This window comes from Argopecten irradians, chromosome 4, assembly GCF_041381155.1.
Source record: "Argopecten irradians isolate NY chromosome 4, Ai_NY, whole genome shotgun sequence".
NCBI lineage: Eukaryota > Metazoa > Mollusca > Bivalvia > Pectinida > Pectinidae > Argopecten > Argopecten irradians.
This window is the reverse complement of record NC_091137.1, coordinates 14,965,156-14,982,230: the sequence shown is the minus strand read 5'-3', so window position 1 is coordinate 14,982,230 and position 17,075 is coordinate 14,965,156. Positions and strand designations below refer to the sequence as shown.

Genomic DNA, 17,075 nt, shown 5'->3' with positions numbered 1-17,075 from the left:
TGGCCCCTCCACCACGAGGGTTTTGTAGTGTCCACCTAAGTGCTACAACTCACAGTTTGGCCACTACAAACATCACAAACCACTTGGCCTTATCAGAAAGCCTGCTGTACAAGGGCGTTTATTGGCAGGACTACTTTCAGACATATTTTACAATGTTTAAACTAGGAAATATATGTCTATATTAAACAGGACCTTTTACATATTCATTCTACTGTGGCATTGAAGGACATAACAGGTGTTGTCAGTAACTCTGGTCACCCTCACTCCACCCATTACTCTCTCATCTTAGTCAGGACGATCCCACTATTCCCTCCTACCCTCTATCCCCCACCCCATATCCCCTACCCTATTAGAATGGTAATGCAATGTTGTGTGGCAATACAGCATTATGTAACCATGAAGTAGCCTGCCCAAAGTGTAACTTGTTGAAGCTATATTTAACGAAAGTGATATATTAGGTTCTGGCAAACAATGTAAATTAGACTGTTATATGTTGTTTTTTAGAAGTCACCATCTCGCCACAAGTCATCAAATGCTATTGGAATTAAATCTTCAAGACTGGGACTTTAGCAAGAGGAAGCACTGGTACTGAACAGTGAAATCTTTGAAACTATCATATGTATTTCTATTACATTTTAGTTTAAGACATACCACTTTAATGTATTTTTTTGTGTGACCATGAATCTAACCAACATCCATTATAAACAGGTATTTCTGTTTCTAGTATAATGAAAGACAATTAATATTAATAATAGCTGGCCTTGGAAAAGTTAGTGGAAGCACAAATATGGACATATGGATGTCATAAATAGATATGTATGAATAAATATATAAACACATGTCATGAAGTTAGGATTTCTATCTCTAACATTGTTAGTATAGCTCGAAATAACAATCAGAAGGTACCCAGTGGAAACTTACAACAGTTGTGATACAGTACTCTCACCTGTGTAACTGGCCAAACCAGCCACTAACAGTACTGACCAGAGTCACAGTTTGACCGTTTACCAAAGTGACAGTTTGACCAGCTAATAAAGTGACAGTAAGACAGCTATATAAACACCTAAAGCCCACAGTCTGTGTGGTTTTGTATCCAGTTTAACACCTTAACACACCATTGTAAAGCCTGGTTGTATCGATCATACAATCAACACAGCTTTTAATTAGCAAGTTTCTCATCATAAGTGTAATTGTCAATTAACAAGTATCAGTCAGTAAGAAGAACAGGTGTACTGTATTCTAAAGACTTTCAAATGTCATATACAGAACCACTTATTCTGTTGTATTCTGAAGACTTTCAAATGTCATATACAGAACCACTTATTCTGTAACAGGTTTGATGGCAGCATATCTATACCAAAACCATTCAGAAATTCAAAATAAACTCACTAATTTTCTCCCCTACTATTAAATAAAATCTATGGTCCCCAACATGATATTTAACAATAGTAGTTATTTTACTAATGTTATCAGATGTAGGACATATCCAGCCAAGTGTCCTGGATAGTCCCTGGTTACATTTCAGTCAGATAGCACTATACAATTTCAATGAGTTCCCAAACATCACAATCATAAGCCTCTGGGATTATACATACAATACATAGGCATGGGGTCAAAATAAAGAAGAGTTACAACTACAAAAACAGATGAATAAATCAAGAAATGAACTGGTCCTGGTAACTTAAACAATGAGAACGTGACTGTGTATAGGAGTATGTGTGTGTGGTGATATAAGAATTAACACTACAAAGGGCCTACATCTGTATCTAGGTAGTCTGATTAGTGTATAGCCAACACATCACTCCGCCTTCTTACTGCATCTTATCTTCACTTCGCTTGTACATGGCGGCAAGATTGTGATGCCGATAATGTTTTAAATATCAACTAACATACACACTAGTCCATCAAAGTCTGGGGAATGTTTGACTGGGGTGAACAGTCAACACCATCAAATGCCTGTGTGCACTCCCGCCAAGTTCATGCTCCAAATTATGATGTAACCCCAAATAATAGGAACACATCTTATTATACATCTCTGTATCTTTATACACAGACTTCTGTAAACTGTCATACAAAATGTACTGTATGTAAGGTGATGTAGATCATGTTGCATGATAATCATAGCATGGTCATATGTATCCAATATTCACTCACATTCCCTATAAGCCCTCTTTGTGGCCCAAAACTGAAATTTATATTACTCAAGTCAAATAAAATGCAGAATGAAAATATGAAAAACCCTGTATAATTTCCTTTGCAAATTGATTTATGGCTTACTTTATACAATATTTTTATGAAATACTAGTTCAGATTTAATTTTCTAAGTGCCCCTCTTTTTTCTTTTCAATAGTTTAAGCGCCCTGGGCACTTTATTATTTTCTGGAATGTCTAGATCTGGACCCATATGTTTGAATCATCACAATAAAATCACATCTGATATCATATTGTGTGGCTACTGTTTACAGGAACCAGCCCTTTGTTTAAAACCCTGTATGATGACATTTCATTGAGGCAGCACTATAAATTTGACATGTACATTTGCCCAGTTCGTTTGTTTGAAGTTCTATAACAACCAGAGCCATAAAGGGCATGCTAAATGTTTTATAGATAGAGGAAAGATGGAGTACCAAATGGAGAACCCTAGACAAAAGGTCAGTATCTGGGCACTGCCCCAATTAATCAAGATCACAGGAGTTTGAAAGTCGCCATCAAAAAGTGGAAGGGTAGACATTGGGATATACCTTACAACTTGACCAAGTCATACGTCAACTAACACAAAATAATGTATGGTCATACATCAAATTATGTATAAACACTCAAAGAAATACATAATGAAAATCATATGTCAACTCACACATAAACACTCAAAGAAATACATAATGAAAATCATACTTCAACTCACACATAAACACTCAAAGAAATACATAATGAAAATCATATGTCAACTCACACATAAACACTCAAAGAAATACATAATGAAAATCATACTTCAACTCACACATAAACACTCAAAGAAATACATAATGAAAATCATACTTCAACTCACACATAAACACTCAAAGAAATACATAATGAAAATCATATGTCAACTCACACATAAACACTCAAAGAAATACATAATGAAAATCATACTTCAACTCACACATAAACACTCAAAGAAATACATAATGAAAATCATACTTCAACTCACACATAAACACTCAAAGAAATACATAATGAAAATCATACTTCAACTCACACATAAACACTCAAAGAAATACATAATGAAAATCATACTTCAACTCACACATAAACACTCAAAGAAATACATAATGAAAATCATACTTCAACTCACACATAAACACTCAAAGAAATACATAGTGAAAATCATACTTCAACTCACACATAAACACTCAAAGAAATACATAATGAAAATCATACTTCAACTCACACATAAACACTCAAAGAAATACATAATGAAAATCATATGTCAACTCACACATAAACACTCAAAGAAATACATAATGAAAATCATACTTCAATTCACACATAAACACTCAAAGAAATACATAATGAAAATCATACTTCAACTCACACATAAACACTCAAAGAAATACATAATGAAAATCATACTTCAACTCACACATAAACACTCAAAGAAATACATAATGAAAATCATACTTCAACTCACACATAAACACTCAAAGAAATACATAATGAAAATCATACTTCAACTCACACATAAACACTCAAAGAAATACATAATGAAAATCATACTTCAACTCACACATAAACACTCAAAGAAATACATAATGAAAATCATACTTCAACTCACACATAAACACTCAAAGAAATAATGAAAATCATACTTCAACTCGCACATAAACACTCAAAGAAATACATAATGAAAATCATACTTCAACTCGCACATAAACACTCAAAGAAATACATAATGAAAATCATACTTCAACTCACACATAAACACTCAAAGAAATAATGAAAATCATACTTCAACTCACACATAAACACTCAAAGAAATACATAATGAAAATCATACTTCAACTCACACATAAACACTCAAAGAAATACATAATGAAAATCATACTTCAACTCACACATAAACACTCAAAGAAATACATAATGAAAATCATACTTCAACTCACACATAAACACTCAAAGAAATACATAATGAAAATCATACTTCAACTCACACATAAACACTCAAAGAAATACATATGAAAATCATACTTCAACTCACACATAAACACTCAAAGAAATACATAATGAAAATCATACTTCAACTCACACATAAACACTCAAAGAAATACATAATAAATCATACTTCAACTCACTCCACATAAACACTCAAAGAAATACATAATGAAAATCATACTTCAACTCACACATAAACACTCAAAGAAATACATAATGAAAATCATACTTCAACTCACACATAAACACTCAAAGAAATACATAATGAAAATCATACTTCAACTCACACATAAACACTCAAAGAAATACATAATGAAAATCATACTTCAACTCACACATAAACACTCAAAGAAATACATAATGAAAATCATACTTCAACTCACACATAAACACTCAAAGAAATACATAATGAAAATCATACTTCAACTCACACATAAACACTCAAAGAAATACATGAAAATCATACTTCAACTCACACATAAACACTCAAAGAAATAATGAAAATCATACTTCAACTCGCACATAAACACTCAAAGAAATACATAATGAAAATCATACTTCAACTCGCACATAAACACTCAAAGAAATACATAATGAAAATCATACTTCAACTCACACATAAACACTCAAAGAAATACATAATGAAAATCATATGTCAACTCACACATAAACACTCAAAGAAATGCATAATGAAAATCCCCAATCAATATAGTAAAGTTTGGGCCATCTTTCTGTACCCTGAGTGTGATATAGACCTGTGTTGTAACACAGTATAATCATACTACACTCAATCCTATCACAACACAGTACATGTCTATCTACTAATTAAAAGATGAATACACTACTAAATTATTCATACCTAAGTATACATCTAACAGATTTATGGAACCAAGGAGTCAGATACAAACTGCTGTAATTACCGTTTAGTGTTACATGCTTTATCAAGAATGTCATGCATCAAGTGTTTCTTGTCTCTGACTTGAGGTGATGAAATAATATACATGATATCATAAATACATATATGAGAAAGTTACTCAGAATTGCACAATGTTTAGAAATGATTAAGTAAATCACAGATTTCCAATCTTGAATAGTTTAACAATGCCATATTTATATACTGTAGACCAACTTGTGTTCAAGGTGTTTTTACTTTGCTTTTCATAAATTTTTTTAAAGTGAAATCCTAATGCTGAAGATAATAATAGCCTTATATTGAAATTTCATGAAAAAAACTTTGTCTTGTTCACTACAACGCACCCAACACAATATCCGTCATCCTTTATACAGACCGATATTTGGGACAAGCACAAAATATTCCTTTTACATTCCAAACTAAGATAAATAAGAATGTAGAGTTGAGTTACACTTGGTTAAAAATTATAGTTTTTTTTATCTAGTACACACACACAATTATGTATCTTGTGAAATTACATGATTTTTTAAAGAAAAAGCATTGTTTTGTTTCATAAAATGTTTCTTTTTTTAATTATTACTGGGGTTTATAAAGTTTCCTTATTGTGTTTTTTAACTTTTTGAGCAGACAAGAACCGTTATTGGATGAGGTAACTGTATATGACACAGTGTATACTGGGAAAGCCATCAGCCAATCAGAACCGTTGGTTGTTATCTCCACGACAGGTGCTCCCACAAGTGTGTGACCCAGAAAACCTACTACAAGTCTAGAGCAACAGATTTTATCATTCTACTATAAGTTAGCTGACTTATACTCCAATATGATGTATGTACATATGCTTCCTCATTTATGTACCAGTGTTTAGAATGTGATGTGCTCCAATCAATCCACCAATCCAAGAGATAATATATCTAGATTCAAACTTACTCTTAAGTCTGCACATAGATGTCGAGATCTATTTTATCAAGGAACTTTACTTATATCAGGTTATAAAATGTCAAAATAGACAATGATGATAGTCTAGTTCACACATTCAATGTGAATACAGTAAGGAGCTTAGAATAATATCCCACTAAAACATGTCTCTCTGCAGTAATCTTTGTGTCCCCTTGGTGTCAATCACTGTTTAGTTAACCGCAGATTACTTTATCTTCATAATAACTTTAAAATAAACAGATTAGATTATATACCTACTTTTGTAAAAGCTGCTAAATACGTCATTCTATTGACTATAATGTCATTATAATGATGAGAAATTTGACAGTATCAATGTTTCACCATTCATCTGTCCACATTATTCTGGTATCAAAATCAAAGTTGTGGAATTCCTTCAGACCACTGGCCTTTATATAAATTTATGTTATCAATATTATATAAAAGATCAAGCTGGGTGTTCTGGATACCAAATAACAGGTGTAAACAAAAAAAAAATAAATCAGAAAAGATAAAATTTTTTATCATTGTAGGTCAAAAGATGCATTCAAGCTGAAATATTGTACACCTGAACACAGAGCGTACATGTTGCCAGCATCAGAAAGGTCAAACACCAGTCGCAGAACAAAGACCGTGACGAAACGTCACAAAACCCCGCACACGTCAGGGCCAGATACCATCGCCCTATACCTCTGCAAGGGGAACCATCATATAAACATTGTCAGGAACCACAAAGGCCTTCAGGCTTATCTTGACAAAAACTATATTTGTTAAGGAAATACTTAATTGAATTTGAATGCTGCTAAAACCCTAGCCAGTGATTGTCCTGCCTTCAGGAATGATTCTATACAGGCATATGTATCTTATGAGCAATGCTAACATTTACAATTTTGGCTGTTGGTCAAACTGTGTATAAAGTGTAATATCTGGTAAATGTTTACGACACCTCTAAAAAAGTGTACAACAGGTGCAACAGTACATGGTATTGGTTTTTTTTAAAACAATCTTAATGTCATTTAAACTATTTTTTGTAAGCCTTGAGGTGAATTCTGCAGGTGCAAAAATGTAGGCAGTTTGTTCTGAAATCTTATTCCACATCTTATCCTAATGCAATTGCAATACCGATGCACAGTTTTGGGTCATATTGTAAAATATAAACCAAGTCAGGTTATCTCAACAGGATAAATGGCAGTAAGAAATAGGACTTATAGGGATATATGGGAGACTCAACAAAATCTCTATGGCTATGGATGATATGTGAAGTATAACCTTTCATCTCAACAAAATATCTATGGCTATGGATGAGAAGGAAGTATAAGAGGTCATCTCAACAAAATATCTATGGCTATGGGCGATATGAAAGGGAAGGGGGTCATCTCAACAAAATATCTATGGCTATGGATGATATGTGAAGTATAGAGGGTCATCTCAACAAAATATCTATGGGTATGGATGATATGGAAGGGAAGGGGGTCATCTCAACAAACATCTATGGCTATGGATTATATGTGAAGTATTGGGTCATCTCAACAAAACATCTATGGCTATGGATGATATGGAAGGAAAGGGGGTCATCTCAACAAAATATCTTTGGCTATGAATGATATGTGAAGTATGGAGGGTCATCTCAACAAAATATCTATGGCTATGGATGATATGGAGGAAAGGGGGTCATCTTAACAAAATATCTTTGGCTATGGAGGATATGTGAAGTATAGAGGGTCATCTCAACAAAATATCTATGGCTATGGATGATATGTGAAGTATAAAGGGTCATCTCAACAAAATATCTATGGCTATGGATGATATGTGAAGTATAAGGGGTCATCTCAACAAAATATCTATGGCTATGGATGAGAAGGAAGTATAAGAGGTCATCTCAACAAAATATCTATGGCTATGGATGATATGTGAAGTATAGAGGGTCATCTCAACAAAATATCTATGGCTATGGATGATATGTGACGTATAGAGGGTCATCTCAACAAAATATCTATGGCTATGGATGATATGTGAAGTATAGAGGGTCATCTCAACAAAATATCTTTGGCTATGGGTGATATGTGAAGTATAGGGGTGATCTCAACAAAATATCTATGGCTATGGATGATATGTGAAGTATAGGGGTAATCTCAACAAAATATCTATGGCTATGGATGATATGTAACAATTATAACCTTTATTTCACGAAGGTTATATATTCAGTACAGTACTAATATTACATTTATGACCCTCACAATAATACGACGAATACAAGAACAAACATAATATATTCATTTTGGCAGAAATAAACATTATCATATTGTAATCTTTCAATGAATTTTTTTCTTTCAAATACACATTCATTCAAGCATGGATATTTTTAAACAAATAAACTAATGTTAATTAATATCAAACCTATCAGGTATATGATCATAATTAATATCCCTTACATATGTGAAGTATAGCAGGTCATCTCAACAAAATATCTATGGCTATAGAGGAGGTGGGAATTAAAGTGTGTCATCTCAACAAAATATCTATTGCGAAGAATAATATGGAAGGATAAGGTTCATCTCCACATTATTTTATGGCTATGTAATACATGTAAATTGCCATTTCAACCTAATATCTATGAGTACAGAAGACAAGATATAGGGGTCATCCTAGCACGATATATTTGGCTATGGAATGTTCCACATCAAACTGCATGAATCATACAGTGCAGGTTAAACAGTTGCACCAAGAGCTGCATCTATCTTCTCAAGCTTACACTGACTACAATCAATCAAAAATAAACAACTTCTACCAAAACAAAGGATGGCACAATGCCATGTTGTTTGTTTACAAAGGTATTGTTTGTATGCCACAGAAATATTGACTGATTGTCTATAATTAAAACATATACTGTAAGCATCATAGCTCAGTAACAGTATTAGGGCAGGTCACAATTAATCTGAACGAACTCGAACAGGCTATTATTCAGTAGGCTTTGATATTTATCTACTTAAATAATCTGTAAATATTACAACGACAGATGTTTGACTATACTATTTTGTTTTTAATTTCATTAACAAAAGAGTCCATGGCTTTGAGTTTATAAGATTTTTTGTTTTGGTTTATGGCCATGATTTTTTTCCAGTGTAGGTTACCAATACTTTAAAAAAAAACATTTATGTATCCAAGGCCAAGGCTTTGTCAGAGGAGGCTGCTATATCAGATATTATCTAGGTAGTAACCAGTAACATTTTATGTAATATTTACTGTTATTTTACAAGAACATAAAGTGCTGAAAAATAAGGTTAAATATTTCATGAAATCATCTAAATATTATCCTCATCTTATTTTCAGCAGCTTTCATGTAATTTAACTACTGTCCAAACAATGACCCTAAATAAAAAGCTGAAGTGATCAGATCTGCACTAGCTTGATGTGTCAGTGGTGTCCTCTTGATCCTCCCCTATTAGGATTCCCGAGTCAAAATAACACACAACTTCATAGAGCTGACTCACCAGTACCGCTACTTAAATCCAACCAGTCCACGCTGTATTGTAAGACTGGTCAGTAAGCATTTATTCCGCCGAAACAAAATTTTGCTTGTGTAATAATAATAATAAATAATAAAATCTTTTATTTAACCAGGGTTACATATTTAGACAAGTCTAATTTACAATATGGCCCTGTTTTAAACATATTTATTTGAATCAAATATTTACAATGAAATTTTGATTCAATTGTTATAAATTAAAAAATTTACTTGTCATAATTTAACCTTAATAATGATATTTAGAGTCCAACCGTGCTTAAGCTTGTGTTGAAGGAATTTCAGTATAATTATATCAACAAAAGAGTTTATCAAGTTGAAGTTACCTACTGAATTATGTATGATGTAGCTTTTCATTTCGTGTAACATTGAATAAAAATAAACAAAAAAGTTGCAGGGCAGCATTTCTGTTGTCTACCTTCTGGTTTGTTACATTGAATATTTAAAATTGTAAAACATTGCCTGCGTTTACCATACATACCGGGGGTATAGCATTCTTAACGATGTGACAATTAATGGTACATTATTACAGCTACTTGACTTCTTTTATGAAAGATTCTACAACTTCTTTGCAAATAGAGTTGGCAATGATTGCTAAATCTACTACTTTTAGAAATGTTTTCTTATTTTGAACCAGCAATATCTGCTCATACCCTTCTAGTTTTGGTAATATTTGCCAGCTAACTTCGTAAGTGGTATAACTGGCAATTCTTGTTAACTCTGCTTCTAGTGCTAGTACTTGCAATGCTTGTTAACTTTACTAACTGACAATGCTTGTTAACTCCTCCAGTAACTGGCAATGCTTGCTAACTCTGCTAACTTGGCTAACAGACAATTCTTGTTAACTCCGGTAAATGGAAATGCTTCTAAACTCTAGATTTGCTAACTGGCAATACTTGCTAACTGACTGTTAACTGGCAATACTTGCTAACTCTGCCAACTTTGCCAACTGGCAATGCTTGTTAGCTCCGCTAACTGGCAATGCTAGTTAATTCTGCTAACTGGCAATGCTAGTAGCTCTGCTAACTGGCAATGCTTGCTAACTCTGCTAACTGGCAATGCTTGCTAACTCTGTTAAATAGCAATGCTTGTTACTCTTTTCTTATGTTGGTAGTGATGAGGGAAGAGTAGGAGGGAGAGAGGATAGCTTGTTAGTAGTCCACAAAGGAAGAAAGGGCCTCCAAACTCAGGTTAGCGCCCATCACTACCTGTAATATACTGTGACATTGTGGAGCTCAATCTCTGTACTTTACCACTGCTGGGCAGTAAAGATAACATGGAGAAGTAAATATTGACTGGGATGATAATTCTCTGGTGATCAAACAATAATTCTCCAATCAGATCATCAGGGTGACCCAAATCGTAGTCCAATCTCCCATAAAAACACACTCAAGTCCTGTAGAGGAACTTCAGGGCCTTTGACCTCTCGGCAGATAAAGGCCAGACACACGTGTCTCATCAGACAGGTTAGCTTAACTAACACTATACAATTTAGCCCAAATTTATAAATTTCAAGCTCAAATAGATTTAAATTCATGCATCTCAAAATCTGAACCATCAAGAATTAGACAATCACCTTTTTACTTAATTTGAGTAAAAATGTACAACCTGGTATACTTGTAAATAATTTGTATAAATTGATGCTATGAGAGTTAACATCCTATTGAAGTCAAGAAGTCTCCGGGGAGCCTATATCAGATATAAAATGCTTCTGGTCAGTTCATGTCTAAATCACTCAACCATGCATTTATTTGAATGTTGTCCAACAATCTTATAGAACACACACATAAATAATAACTATGTTCCATAAACAGCTTTTAACAGCTGTTCTTTACACATTACTACTGATATCCTGTGGTCCATACATAACTTAAACTTATTCTGCTTATACTTTCTCCTAAAATAGAACATTACAAATCTGTTTCAATTCATGAAAATGATCTCCATATAATATCCAGACAAGGATTTGATATATCAGAACATTATTTTCAAAACAAATCCTTCTTTTATGTTTATTCAATTCAATAACAGATTTATGTTCTTGAAAAACGTTTCAAATTAAAATTCAATTTTCTCTGAACACAATATCTGTTCTGTCATACCTGTATTCTAATGACCTTCAAGTCAATTAAGCAATCGACAGGTAGAAATAATGATGTCAACACACGAAAATTATTCTTACCGCCCTTCAATAACAACAAAACGATTTTGAAGACGACAGCTGCTCACGGAATCATTCTAATAGGTAAAGTAAATAGGGTCTTTGTTAAGAACTACTGCTACACATTTCTCCTATTATAAGGTATCGTCTGTTAACAAATTCCAAGCTTTCTGTACACACACTAGATTTTAAAGTACTGGTAGGGTTCTATACTAATATTTAATTATGTGGTAAATCACCTCACCAAAGCAATTCAAAACTAGCTGTCTGACAATGCAAGACATCAGGAAAGAATGATGATCGGTTTCTTTCTTTTAATGTCATTTCAAATTCTAATAAAGCACACTCTCATACTTAGAGAGATCAACAGGAATTTTGTAAAATTTTCAGCTTTAATTTTCATATTTCAAAATTTAGAATCATGTGTCAAGACAAAAATAATTTGTATACAGATGAAGGGAGGTAGTCTACCATCAATTAATGACTGACTCAAGCTAGAAGACTTGTTAGAAGCAAATTTTAAAAATGCAATATGGTATATGAATGACTGCAATAGTCAACAATATGAAATTAGCACCCCCGAGACATGTTTTTCGCTGTCTGCACTACAGTCAGACAGTACTATGCAATATATTAGTAAAACAGTCAGTTCTAACACATATTTAGAATTTCTAGATCTTGATTGTCACGAAAGGAAACATCAAGTTCTCATAAGAAAGCAAACATTAGTAATCAATTGTGCGTGACTGCAGCGTCTAATCTGGTACAACAGACACACCTGTTAATTAGGAAATGTTACAGGTGACTTCAGCAGACCTAAACCCTGAGGGTATTAGTAAAAGGCTGGGTATACAGGTATATGTTTTCTGGTGAAACTGTTTGGTCCTGGAGTCCTTACATCTTCAAGTAGTTGTGTTAGTTTTGAACTAAACAAGGGACATCTTTTTCAAATAACTCCATGTCAAACACATTTACATTGGAGGCTGGCTCCAATACACTTAAGACAAAACGGTCTCACTTATGTGTCAAATCTACCTGTAACAAAGGTGATAGACTGCCAGGTACGCCAGGCCTACCAGACAGGCGGCTAAACGTACACGGACTACACTCATCACTCATCGCGCCCATTCAGTACGATTTCTACCTATAAACTCATACATTACGATAAAGAGATTTCAAAGTCACAAGTTCTAAAACTTTTCAACTTAAGATGCATATCAGATGGTTTTACATCACCAGTAAACATTCAGCAAATAATATACACAATGTTTTAGTTATTAATTCAAATTTCAATATTTTTTCTTCAAAACTCATAGTCATGGAGAAACTAAAATACATATGTGTTGAATCTCAACTTATCTACCGATCTGCTGTCACTAATTTGTATGCTTTAACCGATCTGCTCTCACTAATTTATATGTTTTAACATTAATTATAAAAACTAATCTCATTAAACAATAATATTTTTAATATAATTAATGAAGATATAATATTATGCATTTCATCTCTGATGTAATTATTCTTTTCAATGCTATATAATACACGGTATAATATACGGTATGCGTGGTTGATGTATCGAACAACATACGATATGGAAAACATGAGATATTATATATATCTTTTAATCTGTATCTATTCTTACTTAGAACACCCTGAACCATTTTCCCAGCTATGCTTTTCATCAATTTTATAAATAGCATCAAAGCTTGTGACTCATACCTGTGCACATTAATATGTATATTTCAACAGTGTTTGCCGTTCTCATTAAAACATCTCTTGTGCATCACTAGGATTTCAGACATTCTCCAATGAAAGGAAACCCCAGGTTTTAAGTAGGTGCTAAACAACAAGCCATAATTCTGTTAAAATTGTTACTTGTTTGCTTTGATAGTTCAATTCTAAGTCAATAAATGAAAAGTAGAGTCGGAACTATTCCGTACCAACGAACCCATGGTTATAGTCAATAGGAATCAGTGTAACGGTACAACTATATGAAATATTAATGTAACATCAAAACTATGACTATGAATTTTTAAAACCCCCTACTGCTTTAAATCTGTTTTCCCGTGGCACCAGAAGATAAATCTATTCTTGCATCTTACCAATCCAACTTTCTGGCAAACTGGTAAGAATGAACGTTGCATGTCAGAAAAATGATTTGCTTTAGAATAGAACAGAATTTATTAAATACTAATTAATTTAAAGAAATTAAAAATTTTAGGATAACCATTAGGGCTGAAACGATTAGTCGAATAATAATCGGAGGCGATTAGATTAATGAAGCTAATCGCTGATAATCGATTAAAGATTTTATTAATCGTTAATCGTAACATGCATAGCCAGTGCATTGTAAGCTGACTAAACACGTTGACAGATCATGGATTTCTGAGTAAGCCATTTCTACTGGAGTTTCATCTCTTTATGTACATGTTTTGAACTCAACAAAGCATATATGATGTGAGAAATACTTGTTAAATTATATCTCTGTGGAAGTTAAAGTCATTAATCAATGAAAAAGTGGATGTCATGAGAAAGCTTGCATCACGCTGTTCGCCAATTTTCACTGGCGATCGACTCCATGTTGTTACGTCACGGAGGCCTAATCGCCGCCGGGATGCTCGGGAGCGGAAGGAGCAGTAATCTTGAACATTTAAATTTTACTATTGCATGTGTTTATCATATAAAAAGAATGTTTTTGTTCATATTCTAATTGAATATAAGAGTTGTTGATTTATTTTATTTTTTTGATCACGGAAATAAAAAAGTTCATTGACGAAAATTTGGTCATGTCGCTCCGTGGCGATCCGGATTTGGTTGATTAGTCGTACGTGTGAAGGTCGCGTCAAAACAGCGGGTTAGCAGACTTGATTTAAATGATGTTACGGAAGACAATACAGGAACGGAATTCAGAGCTTATTTGGGATAAAATACGTTTGTTTTGTCAATAAATCTATTCTTATTTGTTGGTAGGCTTATATTATATAAGGCATGTCCTCTGTCATATTATACGGTAGGTGTTATTATTAGTTGATAACAAAACATGGCGGACGTTTTCAGTAGTCAGTAGTGAAACAATATAGTTGCCTTCAATTCAAACGATTAATCGATTAGTAATCGATTACATGTGACCGATTAATCGAATACAGAAATTAAAAATTTTAGGATAACCATAGTGTCTAATCAGAAATAGACCTGTTCCAATAGAAGAGGAAGTAAAGTTTATCTGGTACATAGAATGTCATCAAATGACGTACTAATCTGGTGTAAAAATCCTTAATTAGTTACTTTTATTAATTGCATGAATTAGATGCCACATTAAATCATCAATTAAGAGCACACAAATTTAACATTTAATAGACCTTCTTTGTAGTAACGACTTCAATTATCAAACAAAAATCTTGGTAACATCTATGTTAAGATTTGAGGTTTTCATTTTTTATTTGAATGAGAACAGGCATCTGAGGTGATAATCTTCACGATAATGGGAGGAAATTCAATCTGGTGACAATACAAAGGATGGAAGAAACGTCACGTGACACTGTGTCGGTTGAAGTGGCAACCCCTATTCGTGTCATGGCATTTCTAATCACCATACCTGTACACAGGTTCCTAAACCACACAAAGGCAGACCCAACAGATGGTATCATTGTGGCCCTATCTCACACCTGTCTGTGGGGTCACGCCTCGTAGAACTCTACCACATACCCCACTTACTACAGCTGGTCACAGTGCCACAAGTGGAAGGACCACATACATGTCTCACTACGGGTCTAATGGGGACGGGGTTTAATGAAGAATTGGAAGAATTTTATAAAACTACCTTATACCTGCTCTGTACAGGTGTGTTGGTCTAGACCAATCACAAGATGGATTTAACAATGACATCCATCAATATTATCAACAAAATTCCAATACATTGTCATTACACTTTCAAATATTATTTCTAAAGACTACAATTTATGTCATATTGTAATAATCAATTTTTATTAGTTTTCATACTAAATCTGACTTTCTGATTGACAGATTCTTTTTCTTCATACTACAATGAGAAAAAATCCGAGAATGGCGCAAAAACCTGACGTTATGTCACATTAGAGACTTCAATGTTGCATATTGATTTAGAAAAAATAATCTGTTGGAAAATCAATGAAATCTTACATTAAAATGTATCTTACGTTATCAAGTAGTCTGAAAAATTAATTATTAAGCATTGATGTCACTATTTTTGAAATTCATTGGGGTATTAAAGAAATTTTGTTTGCAAACTGTTTGAATCAGCAAAGAAGACTCTCACAAAAGTTTGCAAACAAAATTTCCGATGAAGTTCAGAAAAGGTCACATCGATGCTTAAATAATAACATCCTTTAACTAAAATTAGTTATTTTCAATACATTAAACCAGTTATACATAATTTTAAGTAATGAACAGTCGGGCAAGGATGGCTAAAGTCGGTAAAATGGTGTGAATGTATCTAGTATAATTTCTTATGAAATGGAAAAATAAAATCTCTCGTCAAAATCTGTCTGCGTACGAAGAAATTAATTTAAAGTATGGAATTTTTTCAAACGTCCTCCCGGCTCACTATGTCCGTGGTTACATTTCCACGCAGCCTCGCTTTCAATGCTTTCAACGTTTCTTTACTTTTATGGTCAGAACTGGGAAACTAAGCAGAACTTGACCGCCGTATTAATATGTGAGAACTTTTGGAAGGCCAATGAACGCATTTAGACTGGTTTTCTTTGCCCGACTATACATAATTTTAAGTAATGATATTTAATATACACAATTTCATTGCTTTTTAAATTTGAATTTAGAATAACAATTGGTTTGAATTTCATTAATTGTTAACAGAAATGCATGTTGTGTCCTTAAATATTATGCATAAGAAACTATGAATGGTGTGTATTAATGATATTATATATCAATGTTTGTAAAGATTATCTTTAAATTCTAATAATAACTCCCAAGAATAGGAAATCATGGCACAGATTGAATTCTTACAAATGTAAATGTATGTACTCCTGGTTCAATTACTATTATATATATCTCAATCAGCAGATTATGTGGGGATTGAGCGGAACTAGTTTATCATTGAGTATTATATATGCACAATAATGCACTTCAATTAAATCAGCACAAAAATCGCTATAAATATTACACTACAAACATTGTCTGCTCTGATTATTATCAGGAATCAAGGCTATGTTAAGATTGTAGATCAGGATGACTTGCGTGCAATATACATGTACACTAGTGGATTATTTACAACTACACTATTTAAATAAATAATTTAAAAATCGGTGATTATTTATCAAGTTTTGCTTGATCAGCCATACCAAATAAATGGTTTGCGT

The 17,075-nt window shown here is 33.2% G+C and overlaps 1 protein-coding gene across 2 annotated transcripts in view; it reads right to left on the bottom strand.

The window, feature by feature from the left end:
• The window catches only part of LOC138320707 (neurogenic locus Notch protein-like), an 83,374-nt gene that overhangs the window by 56,576 nt on the left and 9,723 nt on the right, over positions 1 to 17,075 (bottom strand). The gene's annotated exons all lie outside the window — the stretch shown is intronic.